The following is an 11,542-nucleotide window of genomic DNA, read 5'->3' on the forward strand; positions in this document are numbered from 1 at the left end:
CAATTGTATTAAAAAATAATGTGTTCAAGTTTGGCAACACCTGGTATCTACAACATGGGGGTGTGGCTATGGGCACCCCCATAGCATGTACATTAGCCAATTTATTTTTGGCCAGATTTGAGGACGACATGATCTATACTGATGCCAACAGTTTTTTGTGCCACATCAAGTATTTTTTTCGCTATGTGGATGACATCCTGATCATTTGGGATGGCACACAGAAACAATTTGAGGATTTTGTGACGTCCCTAAATGAAACAAATAAATATAATATGTATTTTACCAGCGTGTTTGGGGGTTCCAACTTAGAATTCCTGGATATTAAAATCTCGGTTCAAAATAACAACCTAGAGACAGAGCTATATAGAAAATCAATAGCAGTGAACACTCTCTTGCGGCATGATAGTGCCCACCCCGATCACATAAAAAGATCAATACCATATTCCCAATTTTTAAGAGTCAAAAGGCTGAACAGTAGCAAAGAACGTTTTTTGGAACAAGCAAATGAGCTAAGCACTAGACTAAGAGAAAGGGGATACCCGCAAAAAAACATTTCTAAAGCCCTAGAAAAATCTTTACAAAAACACAATAAAAATATTCAGACTCCTAAAAAAACGGACATAGAAAAAAATGAACGGTTTAGATTCAATTTCAAATTTGGTTCCATGGACCAGAGAATAAAATCAGTGATTAATAAACACTGGCACATTATTGAAAATGATAAAGATTTACAGGAGATAGCAGCTAGAAAACCGCAAATTACTTATCGTAGGTCCAAAAATATAGGAGATTTACTCATAAAGAGACGATTTATCCAACAAAAAACCTGGCTAGAAAGGGCAGCCCCCATAGGGAATTTCAAATGCGGGAATTGCTCCTTTTGTGATCAACATCTCACAGGGAAAAACATCAAAGTAGGTGATAAATGGTATAAAATAGAAGGATTAGTTACTTGTCGCACTAAGTGGGTAGTGTACGTCATCTTTTGCCCATGTGGGTTTTTCTACATAGGCAAGACAATTAGACCCCTTTTTATCAGATTCCGGGAACATTCACACTCGATCAGTACTGGCATTGGAGCCACACGCCTCATCACTCATATGCGTAACACACATAATGGTAATCATAGACTTTTACAATTTGCAGGTTTGGAAAAAATTACACCCTCCCCAGCAGGAGGGGATATGCACAAATATTTGCTGAGAAGAGAGGCCCAATGGATTATAGAAAGTAAGACAATGGGACCCATTGGGTTCAACGATAAGAATGATTTAGCCATTTTTTTATAGGAGAATTTTTTTTTTTTTCTTTCCCTATATTATACATCTGTCCTCTCTTTTCAGATTTTTCTGTCTTGATCAAGTATATAAGATATATACAGTAGTCATATGATATAATAGTTCTACATACTTTTTTGGTCACTAAAAATCAAGATTAATATATTTATAAAACTAGTGTTTGAAATGAGATTTCTGACACGACAATGATTATATATCATGTTTTTGAATTGACTATTGAATTATTAGTCCTAATACGATGTCTTTACTGAATAATATCTATTTGAGTCATACTGTGATTATGTCCTAACATCAGCTTAAAGAGTGTTTGTTATTCAGTGAATGTTTTTAATTTGTTTTTAACAAGTAACACGTTGAGTTAAAAAATTACCCTATTTAAGTGGTTAACACTCACGTTGCTCTGTGTGGACCCGTGAAAGCACCCCTAGAGGTGCGAAACGGTACCGTCGTCCTTGTGCTCCGCTCCCCCTGCTCCCTCATGTTTGTATCACCTGTCTGCAAAAAATAAAAATAAAATAGATTTCTTGACACCGCAGAGTGCTGCCAAAACTTCTCTTTTTTATGATATTGACATGTTGCTTTTTAGAATGCAGCGATTTGGCAGCATGTAAATTGCTGCGTTCTAAAACGCAACGTGCGCATGGATTATGCACAATCTTCATAGAATGTGCTGGGGACGCAGGACGCAAGCAGGTACGCTGCGGTGCAGAACGCAGCGTAACTGCATGCAATACACACACGTGGGTACAGAGCCTTAACGTAGTCAGAGGGAAGCAAACAGTCAGTAGCTGGGAAATCAGAACTCAGAAACGAGGGAGAATGGGAAGACAAGAACAGAACCAAAGTAAACAGATAAGGAACGAAAAGGGAGACAGACTAGCAGGGAGCTGAAGGGAGACAGCGGGAGAGACACTGAAAAGACGGAAACAGAGAACAGAGAAGGTTAACAACAGGTCAGGTGAACACAGAGGTCAGGAGGGGGCAGGGCAGACAACAGGTCACTCAAGAGCAGAACACAGCAGAGCCAGAAATATCACTGTCGTAGTCCCAGAGAAACAGTGCCCTAATAAAGTAGTCTGACCTCCAGAACCAGGCAGGAAGTGACCGTGACCTGTATCAGAAGTGCAACTTAAAAAAAGGCTCAGCTCCAGCTGAGCCAGGAGTAAATCATGACATCCATGTTAAAAATGCATGTCACACGGATGTCACGGACATTACACGGACATCACACGGATGGCACATGGATGATACACGTCGACTAGGCGAGGGGGGAAAAATACATTTGCATGACATATGGAATGACACTCGCTTGTCACACCAAGACACTTCAGGAGCAACAACGGAGCCATATTTTACACGCAGATGTGACTGCACCCTTACTGAGAGCATTTTCTCACTGTCTGAGTGTCTTAGTGCTGCTTGATGTACTGAAATCTTTATACCGATGCCGGTCTTTTCTTCTTAGACATACTCTTAAGCTAATTCTGGTTTTGAACACTTGGAGCATGCAGTATATAGTGCTGCTATCAGCAATGCTACGTTATGCTGAATGTTCCGCTGACCACTAGGTAACGACACTGACTGTGCCAGTGCAATTGAGGAATAAAGTGCTTAATGTTCCATTTACCACTAGGAACTAAGCACACAGTAAAATTCTGAGCATCAATGACTTGAGAATGTTCCTTCCGCTTATTAAATGCAGGGAAGAGTTGTTGGGATTGCATGATAGGAATACAACTGTGCCTAGTGTGAGAATACATCAGCACTATGTGTGCATATGATTCACTATATATTAATATCAAACATATTCAACAGCACTTTACAAATCAGACAGTACACGAAGAAAACAAAATCAGACATCACATAGTAACAAACCTATGTACAGTACACACAAGAGTCATCGGCAGAGAAAAAGCAGCTGATCAGTGGGGGCACCAGGTTTCAGAACCAAATTAATCTGCTAATAATGATCTATTCTGCAAATAGATCATATTAAGAAAACTGGGAATTCTTAGGAATAAGACATCGGATCGCAGATATCAATTCATCATTTTATTTCATTTTCTAAAAGTAAATACAAAACTCCCTTAGATTCTGCCTGCAGAGCTTATTATAAGGGAAAGGGGACGTTACCAGTGTGAGACATGTAATGACTGACAGTCTACTCTCCTGCTCTACATGTCACACACTGATAACATAGTTACACTGGTGGGTATAGATCCACTGTGCCACGGCACTGAGTCACCCTGGAGGGGCGTAAGGCCGGGGCCACACGGGGCACTAGTGCGATGCTCGCTGGCAATACAGCAGGAGCTGAGTGTCATGCTAGTATCCATGCGACTGAGGTTCGACTGCAAGCGGACCTCAGCTGCGGGGGGCAGGCCGGCACTGAGGAGGGGCGGGCCAGTGCTGAGGAGGGGCGGGCCGGCGCTGCGGAGGGGCGGGCCGGCACGGAGGAGGGGAGGGCGGAATTTATCTCCCTCTCTCCTCCGTAGCCGGCTATTGCGATTCTCGCTTTGCACGCGCGGTACACCGGTATACTGCAAGTGCAGTGCAATTTTTTCTCTCGCCCCATTCACTTGAATGGGTGCAAGAGAAAAGAGTCTCGCATTACAGTCGCAGCATGCTGCGATTGTTTTCTCGGTCCGATTAGGGCTGAGAAAATAATCGCTCATGTGCGCTGACACACAGGCTGGAATTGGTCTGAGTGGAATGCGATGTTTTATCGCACTCCACTAGCACCGATTTTCTCGCCGTGTGGCTTAGGCCTAACTAAGAGACTACCTCGTCTTCACTAGAGCCTGTGATGGTGAGGATAGGCTTGTGCTGAAAGATAGCAGCCAGGTGCTACTCTAGCGGATATCCAAGCACTGCGGCAGTTGACCCCAGGGGTCAAGGATGCAGGGATGAGCTCAGGTGCAGACAGGACAATTGGTACAGGTTGGACAGTTGGCGCAAGCTAGACGGCTGGTGCAGCAGGTATGTCAAATATGGCAGGTGTAGCAGGTACAGCAGGTATGGCAGGTACATTGGGTACAGCAGGCTCAGGTACTTCAGCACACACAGAACTGGTTACAGACAGGACTGATGGTGGATACAGGCAGACCAAAGCAACAGGCTTGACCAAACTGGACTAAGCTAGGTTCCTACTTAGTTGCTTAGTCACCACCCAACGGGGGGGAGGAGGATGAAGGAATCTAGCTTTAAATACCATGCCGTTATGCCTCCATAAGTCAAGCTCCGACAAACCCCACCCACACAAAGCCATGGTGTCATGTGTGTGTAACGGGTGACACAGTCCTGTGGTGTCCGGCTATAGAAGGTCACAGCATTTGGCTGCACAAACTGCTACCCGACCTTCTATCATTCCTGTTGGTTTTCATCCCTTTCTCTTTAGGATCCTGTGGAGTTGGTCAGCCTGTCTGCTGCTGTTCACCAGCACTTCCCTTGTCTTTAAATACCTTGCCTTCCTATGTCTGGGTGCTGTTGATATTTGATACATCTTTATCAAGTCTTCAGTTCAAGCATTCGGTTTGCATATATCTGGAGAATCTTGCTTGTTGTTGCAATTCCTCTCCCTGAGTCAGCTAGAGAGAAGTTGATTGTTGTTTTCCCTTGTTTGTTTTCCCGGTGTGTCCTTTAGTGCCTAGTGGGGTTAATGAAGAGCTCATCCCATCTGCTCCCTACCTAGGGCCCAGATCAGGGTAAGCGTAGGCCCAGCAGTAGGTGTGGTCAGGGGTCACCATCTCCCCATTTCCTAGACACAGGGTTTGTTTCCCTTCCCTTTCGCCGTTCACTTGGTATTTCCCATACCTGGCGTGACACATGCCCTATAAATAGCCATGGAAAGCCATGCCCCCTCTCTAACATGCTGCACCCAGTGTCAGGAAGAGGGTAGTGGGCACCCTCATAAACACTACCATTTACCTCCCCAAAGGGGGTGCAGTTTGGGAAAAAAAGACAAATTGGCATTACTGAATGTTTCCGGCCGCCCGCCACCTGCTCCGGTTCTTGGCATTCAGCGCCCCGCTATCGCTCGCTCCCCGCACCCAATTTTTTTTGTGTCTGTAATCAGTTCCATGGTCCGTCGGAAACTACTACGACGCATGCTACTTTTGGTATGTGCCATGTTGGAGATGGCGCACACACTGTATATGGGGTGACACAATGACAGTACTGTATCTCGTCATCTAGCGCCCACTGCTGTACTGAATAGAAGAGGAGACGGTGGTCAAGGTATAAAAGGAGCCTGGATTAGGAGGGTATGTTTTTTTTTTCTTATATTATTTGTCCACTGAATGGGGGCGTTTTAAACATCATTTCATATTGGGGCCTGTGGGGGTCATTAAACTGGCGGCTATGAGGACATCATATCATATAGAGATCTGTGGGAGACATAATACTGGCGGCTATGGTGACATCATATCACATGGAGGTCTGTGGGGTTCATTATACTATATTGGACAGGGGTCTCAAACACGTGGCTCCTGAGGATTCTTCTTGCGGCCCGCAGGCCCATGGCCTCCTGATAATCGCGGCCAGTGCAGGGAGTTGCCGCCATCTGCGCTTTATTTCATTTGAATGAATTGCCAGTGCCATGCAGAGAATCTCTCTTCACAGCAATACCTCAGGCCACCACCAGCCAATCACAGACTATCAGCTGACGTCAGCATATGACATCAGTTGCTAGACTCTGATTGGCCTGCGGATGCAACTGGTTTAGGGCTGCAGAGATCTTCTCTGCGAAGCGCCGGCAATACATTCAAATCAAATAAAGCGCTGACAGCGGTGACTTCCTGAATCAGCCGCGATTGTCAAGGGGGCGACTGTCAGGGGGCCACAGGCTTGCTGTCCGCAAAAAGCAGGAAAAAGGACACTGAGGGAACAGGGGAGAAGAATCTTTTTTTGATTATTTTTTTATGTGTATAGTGTATGAAGAATGGCATATAAGGGGAAATTACTAACAAAAAAAAATGTCATTATACTCACTTGCGGGGCAGTTGGGTCTGATGGCAGTTGTTGCTCTCGAGTCCAGCACCTCCTCTCTTCCTACCATCGCTGTTCTCCTTCCCAGCCACGTGTGGATGACACATTCTACGTCATCCACACAGAGTCTCCACTGCGCTCCTGCACACGTGCACTTTGATCTGCCTGGCTAAGGGCAGAGCAAAGTACTGTAATGCGCAGGTGGGAGCAAAGGTCAAAGGCCACCTGTGCATGCGCACTACACTACATTGACCTGCTCTCAGCAGGGCGAGGGAAAAGTGCAAAGTAGTACAATGGAGGCCTCTGTGTGGATGATGTAGGTCGCGCAATCTACTGAAGCTGGGAAGGAGGACGGCGAGCAAACAGGAAAGAGGAGGCGCCGGACCGAGGCTAGCGACACCCATCAGACCGCCATGAAGGTGTGAAAATACAAAATATTTTTCTATATGCTTTTTACTGTGAGAATATATATGTATTTTTATATATATATATATATATATATATATATTTTTTTTTATATATATATATATATATATATATTTTTTTTTTTTTTTTCTATATGCTTTTCTATAACCAAACTTTTTTTTTTATGAGTAAGAAGGCCTGTTTTCTGATTACTGCTGGTATCAGGAAAGCAAGTATGTGTATACCAAGGTCAGCAGCTGAAGACTGATACAAAGGAACGGAATGCAGATGTTGATAACAAAGACTGGCTATCTGCGCAAGTCCAAATTTATGGCTTGAGGTGCTATGTGCCAAAAACTCTGCAAGTTATGGAGTTGGAGAAATAGGAGGATCTGAGGGGTAGTTCCAAAAAATGCATAAACGTCACACGTTTTCTGCATATGCTTTAATATAGCCAATGGCATACTTAGGAATTTTACTAAAAGATTAACCCATTACTGCTCTATAAAAGGTTTGTGTATTAAAAAAAATAAAGCACTTGGGTGTGCACCTCCTCATATTTCTGAACGAGGAGCTTATATCAACTATATTTGGCGCGGTCTAATTTCCTCCTTGCTGGCATTCAGTGACGCTTGAGTTGAGATTTGGAATGCTTTAAATAAGAGCTCAGTGGTGGTGGCCACAGCTTATAAGGGAGAAATCTGGTGACAGATTCCCTTTAAATTGCACCTCTGTTACGTCACACCCCTATAGCGCACAACTTTAGTTTTTTTTTAACTATTGCCGGTATTTTTGGTGAAATCAGTAACAATTGTAGAGGAAATAACGATGCTTAAGTTGATTTCTTATTCGTCCAGTTTCTTATTCGGGGCTGAAGTTAGTTTCTTATTCGTCAGTTTCTTATTCGGCAATTTAGTTTTTTTCAGTTTTTTATGCATTTAACAACAAAAATAACACATGACAATAATAAAATACAATGCACTGATGTGCCCTAATATATATACACTCAAAATCAGCTGCAAAAATTATAAAACTGGCATAAAAATGGGCATCAAAGTGGGCACCAAAGTATGTTAGTGAAACGGTTAAATGGCTTTGGGCCACTGATCTAACACCAGAATTGCATATGTAGTGATGCCTCTAATCAAACTGAAGTGACTCCAGCCTGGCCCAAAGGGGTTCTGGGCATCAGAACTGGCATCAAAGTGGGCACAAAGCCAATTTTCACAGATTTGAATAAGTAACTGGTTTTTTTAAAGGGTTAAATGGCTTTGGGCCACTGATCTCACACCACATTTACATACCTAGTGATGACACACATCAAATTCAGATCACTCCAGCCTGGCCCAAACAGGTTCTGGGCATCAGAACTGGCATCAAAGTGGGCAAAAACCCAGTTTTCACAGATTTGAATAAGTAACTGGTGTTTTTGAGGGGTTAAATGGCTTTGGGCCACTGATCTCACACCACATTTACATACCTAGTGATGCCACACATCAAATTCAGATCACTCCAGCCTGGCCCAAACAGGTTCTGGGCATCAGAACTGGCATCAAAGTGGGCAAAAACCCAGTTTTACAGATTTGAATAAGTAACTGGTGTTTTTGAGGGGTTAAATGGCTTTTGGCCACTGATCTCACACCACATTTACATACCTAGTGATGACACACATCAAATTCAGATTACTCCAGCCTGGCCCAAACAGGTTCTGGGCATCAGAACTGGCATCAAAGTGGGCACACAGCCAATTTTCACAGATTTGAATAAGTAACTGGTGTTTTTGAGGGGTTAAATGGCTTTGGGCCACTGATCTCACACCACACTTACATACCTAGTGATGCCACACATCAAATTTAGATCACTACAGCCTGGCCCAAACAGGTTCTGGGCATCAGAACTGGCATCAAAGTGGGCAAAAACCCAGTTTTACAGATTTGAATAAGTAACTGGTGTTTTTGAGGGGTTAAATGGCTTTGGGCCACTGATCTCACACCACATTTACATACCTAGTGATGCCACACATCAAATTCAGATCACTACAGCCTGGCCCAAACAGGTTCTGGGCATCAGAACTGGCATCAAAGTGGGCAAAAACCCAGTTTTCACAGATTTGAATAAGTAACTGATGTTTTTGAGGGGTTAAATGGCTTTGGGCCACTGATCTCACACCACATTTACATACCTAGTGATGCCACACATCAAATTCAGATCACTCCAGCCTGGCCCAAACAGGTTCTGAGCATCAGAACTGGCATCAAAGTGTGCAAAACCCCAGTTTTACAGATTTGAATAAGTAACTGGTGTTTTTGAGGGGTTAAATGGCTTTGGGCCACTGATATCACACCACATTTACATACCTAGTGATGCCACACATCAAATTCAGATCACTCCAGCCTGGCCCAAACAGGTTCTGGGCATCAGAACTGGCATCAAAGTGTGCAAAACCCCAGTTTTACAGATTTGAATAAGTAACTGGTGTTTTTGAGGAGTTAAATGGCTTTGGGCCACTGATCTCACACCACATTTACATACCTAGTGATGCCACACATCAAATTCAGATCACTCCAGCCTGGCCCAAACAGGTTCTGGGCATCAGAACTGGCATCAAAGTGGGCAAAACCCCAGTTTTCACAGATTTGAATAAGTAACTGGTGTTTTTGAGGGGTTGAATGGCTTTGGGCCACTGATATCACACCACATTTACATACCTTGTGATGCCACACATCAAATTCAGATCACTCCAGCCTGGCCCAAACAGGTTCTGTGCATCAGAACTGGCATCAAAGTGGGCAAAACCCCAGTTTTCACAGATTTGAATAAGTAACTGGTGTTTTTGAGGGGTTGAATGGCTTTGGGCCACTGATATCACACCACATTTACATACCTAGTGATGCCACACATCAAATTCAGATCACTCCAGCCTGGCCCAAACAGGTTCTGGGCATCAGAACTGGCATCAAAGTGGGCAAAACCCCAGTTTTACAGATTTGAATAAGTAACTGGTGTTTTTGAGGGGTTAAATGGCTTTGGGACACTAATCTCATACCACATTTACATACCTAGTGATGCCACACATCAAATTCAGATCACTCCAGCCTGGCCCAAACAGGTTCTGGGCATCAGAACTGGCATCAAAGTGGGCAAAACCCCAGTTTTCACAGATTTGAATAAGTAACTGGTGTTTTTGAGGGGTTGAATGGCTTTGGGCCACTGATATCACACCGCATTTACATACCTAGTGATGCCACACATCAAATTCAGATCACTCCAGCCTGGCCCAAACAGGTTCTGGGCATCAGAACTGGCATCAAATTGGGCACACAGCCAATTTTCACAGATTTGAATAAGTAACTGATGTTTTTGAGATCAGTGGCCCAAAGCCATTTAACCCCTCAAAAACACCAGTTACTTACTCAAATCTGTGAAAACTGGGGTTTTGCCCACTTTGATGCCAGTTCTGATGCCCAGAGCCTGTTTGGGCCAGGCTGGAGTGATCTGAATTTGATGTGTGGCATCACTAGGTATGTAAATGTGGTGTTAGATCAGTGGCCCAAAGCCATTTAACCCCTCAAAAACACCAGTTACTTATTCAAATCTGTAAAACTGGGGTTTTGCACACTTTGATGCCAGTTCTGATGCCCAGAACCTGTTTGGGCCAGGCTGGAGTGATCTGAATTTGATGTGTGGCATCACTAGGTATGTAAATGTGGTGTGAGATCAGTGGCCCAAAGCCATTTAACCCCTCAAAAACACCAGTTACTTATTCAAATCTGTAAAACTGGGGTTTTGCACACTTTGATGCCAGTTCTGATGCCCAGAACCTGTTTGGGCCAGGCTGGAGTGATCTGAATTTGATGTGTGGCATCACTAGGTATGTAAATGTGGTGTGAGATCAGTGGCCCAAAGCCATTTAACCCCTCAAAAACACCAGTTACTTATTCAAATCTGTAAAACTGGGGTTTTGCACACTTTGATGCCAGTTCTGATGCCCAGAACCTGTTTGGGCAAGGCTGGAGTGATCTGAATTTGATGTGTGGCATCACTAGGTATGTAAATGTGGTGTGAGATCAGTGGCCCAAAGCCATTTAACCCCTCAAAAACACCAGTTACTTATTCAAATCTGTAAAACTGGGGTTTTGCACACTTTGATGCCAGTTCTGATGCCCAGAACCTGTTTGGGCCAGGCTGGAGTGATCTGAATTTGATGTGTGGCATCACTAGGTATGTAAATGTGGTGTGAGATCAGTGGCCCAAAGCCATTTAACCCCTCAAAAACACCAGTTACTTATTCAAATCTGTAAAACTGGGTTTTTGCCCACTTTGATGCCAGTTCTGATGCCCAGAACCTGTTTGGGCCAGGCTGGAGTGATCTGAATTTGATGTGTGGCATCACTAGGTATGTAAATGTGGTGTGAGATCAGTGGCCCAAAGCCATTTAACCCCTCAAAAACATCAGTTACTTATTCAAATCTGTGAAAACTGGGTTTTTGCCCACTTTGATGCCAGTTCTGATGCCCAGAACCTGTTTGGGCCAGGCTGGAGTGATCTGAATTTGATGTGTGGCATCACTAGGTATGTAAATGTGGTGTGATATCAGTGGCCCAAAGCCATTTAACCCCTCAAAAACACCAGTTACTTATTCAAATCTGTGAAAATTGGCTTTGTGCCCACTTTGATGCCAGTTCTGATGCCCAGAACCCCTTTGGGCCAGGCTGGAGTCACTTCAGTTTGATTAGAGGCATCACTAGATATGCAATTCTGGTGTTAGATCAGTGGCCCAAAGCCATTTAACCCTTTCACTAACATACTTTGATGCCCATTTTTATGCCAGTTTTATAATTTTTGCAGCTGAT

This window comes from Anomaloglossus baeobatrachus, chromosome 4 (assembly GCF_048569485.1).
Source record: "Anomaloglossus baeobatrachus isolate aAnoBae1 chromosome 4, aAnoBae1.hap1, whole genome shotgun sequence".
Lineage (NCBI taxonomy): Eukaryota > Metazoa > Chordata > Amphibia > Anura > Aromobatidae > Anomaloglossus > Anomaloglossus baeobatrachus.